The sequence below is a fragment of the Akebia trifoliata genome, chromosome 3, assembly GCF_017979445.1.
Source record: "Akebia trifoliata isolate Shusen 1 chromosome 3, ASM1797944v1, whole genome shotgun sequence".
NCBI classification, from domain to species: Eukaryota; Viridiplantae; Streptophyta; class Magnoliopsida; order Ranunculales; family Lardizabalaceae; genus Akebia; species Akebia trifoliata.
The window spans coordinates 6,858,748-6,864,747 of NC_141377.1; the positions used below are offsets into that span (position 1 = coordinate 6,858,748).

General features: G+C 33.5%; 1 protein-coding gene and 1 long non-coding RNA gene across 4 annotated transcripts in view; one reads left to right on the forward strand and one right to left on the reverse strand.

The window, feature by feature from the left end:
• Nucleotides 1–6,000, forward strand: part of LOC147405803 (diphthine--ammonia ligase-like) — a 113,094-nt gene that overhangs the window by 21,207 nt on the left and 85,887 nt on the right. The gene's annotated exons all lie outside the window — the stretch shown is intronic.
• Nucleotides 4,486–5,976, reverse strand: LOC147405805 (uncharacterized). 2 transcript variants are annotated; one of them, XR_015175748.1, is made up of 3 exons: nt 5,412–5,976; nt 5,055–5,275; nt 4,486–4,848 (listed from the first exon to the last, which is right to left on the reverse strand). It is a non-coding gene; the product is annotated as an uncharacterized LOC147405805 (long non-coding RNA). The 2 variants fall into 2 exon arrangements; XR_015175747.1 differs by having other exon boundaries at nt 5,055–5,333.

Consider the following 6,000-nt stretch of genomic DNA (forward strand, 5'->3'; position numbering starts at 1 on the left):
TCATTTTTGTAGTTCTAACCATCTATGACATCTTTCTCGTATTTTTCTGCTTCATATTTTTTTTCAACTTTTTTATGTGTCACCATTTTCTGGTGGTCTTTCTACAAAAAACAGGTAGTCCTTTTCAAGGTACCCAGTCTAATCCTATGGTTGCTATCCAAGTCGTATTAACCTCAGTTCTGTTTTTCTTCTAACCAACCAACCAAAGGACAAAGAAATCATAGTTCACTAGATTAGGTTTCCCCTAACATTTTAGACAAAGAAAAGGGTCAACTTTTGTTCCATAAAATCTTATTTTCTAAGTATTCAATCAGAAATGAATTTTTTAAAGTTATATTTTTATAATTTTCTTAATGAGGAATAATAAAAAATAACTTATAATCAAAAGTTAGAACATGAGCTTGAGATTTGAAATTCATATGTAAAAAGTACATACAAAGATTTTAAAGAATATATTTCGAAAGTGTTGAATAATTTTTATTTTTTTTTCTGAAAACATGAAACTAAACTAGCAAAGAAATATAATGCAATTGTGAGCTAACCTAATACTCCCAAACCTAAATAACATATTGTCCTCAATATGTAAGTAGTAAGGAAAAAGAAAGATGTCAGATTACACCTGAAACAGATTTGACAGTAATGTGCAAAGTCTTGTTACAACTAATATGAAAAGAGTAAAAGTTATAACAATGATAAGTTCCGAAGTAGTTTTTGCACAAAAGAAATCCTACCGAAAATAGAAAAATAACCTAACTAAGAAATTAAAAACATCTTAATCTAAAATTTAAACTCATTATAATCTGAATTTGAACTTTCAGCAGCCCGTGCACTTGCACATGCATTTTTTTCTAAAAAATATTGATATCTATTTCTGTTCCTCAATCAACAATTGTTGACTAGTCTGCAGTCCTAGTAGCGCTGATTGATTGGTTTGGTTGAGAGTTGGCTTGAAAAAGAGAATGAGAAAGAGATTAGGGTTTGAAGGATTTTAAGTAAAATTTTTCAGGAAAATGAATTTTCTTCCTTGGAAAATCTCTTGAAGTTTTCAACCCTAGTATCCCTTTTTGGTGAGCTCAAATTGAGAGAAAGAAAGAAGACTAAGGTCTTACGTGAAAATATAAAATTATAAGAAAAGAAATCCTAACTATACTACTCAAAAATAAAAGCACATGAGTTGTCTCCCAAGCAGCGTTGAGTTTAACGTCTTCAGCCGGACCTACCAAAATATCCGAATCCTAGGCATTTTCCTAGCATCTAATTTGACAGGTACGGCGATTGACTTTTCACCCTAAATGATAGGTACATGGATTTTGATCCTCGTCGGGACATGAAAATGATCAACAACCCTCGTTTGTCCTCAGTTCTTAGTGTCATCACCTTTTCAAAATAGTTTTCAATCATCGTATTCCCAAAAAGAATGGAAGTTGTAAGACATGAAGGGTCTTTACACTCTTATGAAATGACGGGTTGGATGTGATACAAAATTGGATCAGTATTGGTTGGAATTGGTGTGACTAATAAATTAGAGTTCATCCTTAGTTCTTCCTGAACAACAGTTTTCTCTGATGTTGGATCAATTTTCTTAACGAACTTTGTACAATCAACTTGCTTATTGGGAATTTGAAACATTGGTTGGCTTTCAGGGGTTATCTCATTTGAAAACTAACCATTCTCTCTTTCTTCTGAGGGTACGGTTAACTTACCTAGTTGGACTTCAATCGATAAAGTGTTATCAATCATTGATAGACAATCATCGAATTCCTCAAGAGTATGGAATTGGTCACTAAGGGCATTTTGAAAGAATGGTGGATTTTATGGGATTGAGATGTCCTCATGGTCGAATTTATCCCATCTTTTAAAGATAGTGTTAGGTGACTCAATTGAGTTCCTATGTTAACTAAGGCTTGACCCATGTCCCGTTGTTGTTGATGGAGTTGTTGTTGATATAATAATTATTGTTGTTGGATGATCTATTGTTGATTTAACAATCAATCATCAAGGACTCTAATGATGAAGTTGGAAGAGAGACAAAAATGAATGAGTGAATGTTGGCTTAGGCTCTATAGTTCTATATTTGGAAAAATGTTGAAAATCATAAGATTGTTGGAGAATTATGGTTGGATTCATCATCGAGGTATCATACATATAAAAATCTTCATGGTTTCCAAAATGACTACCTTGAGTGAACTCGTTTTGACACGATATGGTATCCGAAGAAAACTAATTATCTACATGGTATGGTTGGTCGAACGAATTGGGTGTCGGCATCCAATAAGAATTTTGAGAATGATGCATATTAGCCTGTGTAGCACGAAGCATGGGTAGACTCGGACAACACTCAGAAGAATGATAATAATTATCACATAAGACGCACGGGATGCAAAACTCTCTCTTAAACTCCATGACGATGTAAATTTACTCGGAGTTCTGTATCTATACACTATTGGTTTGCATACAAGAGAGAGAGGAATTCACACGTGATCAGTGGGTTCCTATGACTAGACAACTCCTAATTGGTTCAAAGTGGTAATCTTAGCCTTCAATCCAAAGCTTTGAAATCGCAAACAGCCAGTTTAATCCCCAGTTGAGAGGTGGTGCACGATGTTGAACAAAGACACTCTTAAGTCACCTCTCGTCTAGAATAGGCGTTGTTTATCCCCCTAGTACTCGTGGTATAGCGGGGTAGGATTGCACTTAAGTACTGTTTTCGACCAAGAAGTGCAATTAGTGCAACTTAGATTAATTTTGCTTATTGAGCTCGATAGGACCTAGAGTCAAGTCTAACCAATTTTAATTAAATTTTGTGGCTGTGAATCCAATTTCCTAAAAGGGCAAGATATTAATGATGAAATCCAATTCTTATCTTCTGGTGCCATCCTCGTAAAGATGCCCTTATTACTATGTGCATATCGATGTGTACAAATTAGTCATTCAAAGTCAACACAGAGACTCATTAACAAAAGGTGCGTGAGTGGTGCAAAAGTTACCTTCTATTCTAGACAGGGGATGAACAATCTGAGTTGACTCGGGCCACCGACACCAATTTGGGTGTACAAATTCCAAGGACCGAGACAGTTTCGTCCCACTGTCGTCCTTCCCTAGATCTATTACAATCCGAGTCCTCTTAGATGAAATTAAAAATTATTACAAATCAAAGTCCTAATACAAATTGTTTTCTAGTAAAAATAAAATGAAAAACAAGTTGGAAAGTTGTTGTCTTCTTGGTAAGGGAGCCGATTTGGTGGATAAAAATTCCATGTGTTGCCTTTCGTTGACTTCCGTTGAGTCCTTCACCTGAAAATAACAAGATTATCCAAGTCAGAATACTAAGAGAAGGAAAAAAATTCCCATTACAACGTTCATGATGTCAAAAACTTGTTCCCAAAAATAAAACTTGTTAACAAATTAATTAATGACAATATCTACTACATTGTCTGTAATAAGTATCTCAATGATTTCTACAGAACGAACACTTATATTTATCAAGAAGGGATTTGGTTTACTTTCCTTATTTTTCGAGACAAAGAACCAAAGTGGATCACATAGCAATATTTCTTAGTGTTCATATGCCATGGTTTTGAAACTTATAGGAGCTGAAGACAATTTGGTGGATTACAAGAAATTCATTGAGAATCACTGGTGAAATTGACTCATTCAAGATCCAAGATGAATCACCTGATGATATTTTGAAAATCTTGACCAAGTTTATGAAAATTAAGCCAAGTCAACCGGTTTTAATTATTTTTGAAACAAAATAATCTACTTTTCATCATCATGGATGTTGCATTGAAACATGAATGGATCGCCATTTTCCCTTCTTTGATGTATCAAATAAGCAAGCCTTCTTCTTCTTCTCAAATTTCAAATAACATATAGACCTACACATTCAATGTTTTTTTTCTCCCTTTTCCCAAGGTACCCTTTTAGGGTATTTTGGTCTATGGTCCTCGTATGTTTGAAAAAATTCTGGTAAAACATCCTAATTGGTGGACGAACTTCCCTCTCCATTCAATTATACCTTGTAAAAGAGTTGTTGTTTGTTTTAAAAATCTAAAAAAAATATTAAATAAAACAAATATTAAATTTGGAGTTGTTAGGACCTCTGTGTATTTATATAATTTAAGGTTTCATATGGTGTAGATCTCAAGTAGGGCTTGTAATACTTTAGAATAAAAAATCTTCACTACGTCATATTTCACAAAAAACGACGGGCCAAAGCCGTCGTTTTTTAAGAAAAATGACGGCCCCCACCGTCGCAAGAGCAGTTGTAAATAACGAAGTTGTTTTTGGTGAACGACGGTTGGCACGTGTCAACAAAGTGGTCTAAAAAACGACGGTCATAGTCTGTCAAACAAAAACGACGGCTCAAACCAGTCATTTTTTTTGTCGATTTTAAATTAAATTAGTAGATATTAACGACGGCTTAAAGCCGTCGTTTTTTTGTCAAACTTTTTTTTTTTTTTTTTTAAATATTTTAGCCAGTATTGTTTGTTATTTTTATTATTTTTCACCTAAAAAGAAAATGACAATTTTCATTGGACAGAAAATTAAAATCTAACAAAATAAATAAATACACCAAAAAAACAAAATTTTACATTTTTCAAATGGAAACCATATTCATTCAAATTTTACATGTGCAATCATAGTCCAACATGCCCCGTTTTCATGGCATCGATTTTAATATACATCCCAATGTTTAAAGAAGTTTTTCAAAAAATATCTTCTACTAACTTCACTTCACTTGTAGAAATCAAAACCAACATATGTCTTTCTCGGTCCTTGGAAGAATGACGCAGCGATTCTTAAGGATAATATACATTTCTACTTCTTGTGACATATTGCCAAAATCTGTGATTGAAAAATTAAAAAATATTGTCAGATATATAGTAATGATACCGACTACCTAAAGCAATCCAAGTAATTATGCAAGAAAGATGAATATACTAAATTACAAAATAAAAGAGTTCTCATAACTATCATTGTCAAACATTTAATTATTTTATTATAATTTTTTATGTTTAGTGTCTATTTACCATATAAAGTAAGAAAAGTACCTATGTTCAATAAAACTTTATTCGAAATTTGGGCCAATCAATAATATCACCGCATGTCAAATCAGCAAATGTTCCTTCTCCACTCTGTAGAATCACATTCCCATCAAGGACCTCATCTATAAGAATATCGTAACTATCTGAATCTGCATTAGATGCACCTATCACTCTTCCTTCGGCAACACAATCATGTGGTCGTTGTAAGCGATTCACCTTACAAGGACCTATTTGTATGCTAGGTAGATTAGAATGTGACTCATGATGTGGAGAATTGGGCCTTACCTATAAAATAATGTAGACAATATCATTGCAACAATAGAAGTTCACTCATCTATCAAAAGTAAAATGCCAATGTAATACCTGTGAAAAACTACCGAGATTGGTGGAAGACCGCATTGGTGTTCTAGCAGAAAAATTTGATTGTTGTAAAGTCTCATTCATCTTTTGCACCGCTTCTGTCAACTTATCCACTCATACGCCAAGGCTTGCTTGTAAGGAATTGAAGCACGCACGGAAGTCTTGGAAACACTTGAACCCATTCCCCGAACACGACCTCGACTATCAGGACCACAAACCGGTACAAAAAGTGTCTAATATCAATATCTACTAACAATATGATATCATACTTACTAATATCAATGCCTACTACACAACATTATATCATAATTACAAAATATCCTAATTAAAATAATGCACATACCACAGCCACAGGGTCATGGTCTAGATCGTTATGCTTATTAGAAGGGTCATTAGCAATCATTCTATTGATGGCCTCCTGCAAAATAAATAATAATTAAGAAATATAAAGAATAACAACTATTAAAAAAAAAACAAAACAAATCCCTTTTGATTTGTTTCTCAACATGATTAGAGAAGACCCACAAAAAACCAAAACCAATTGAACTAATTAAATCACATAAAGTTATTCATGAACAACAATCAGGTAAGG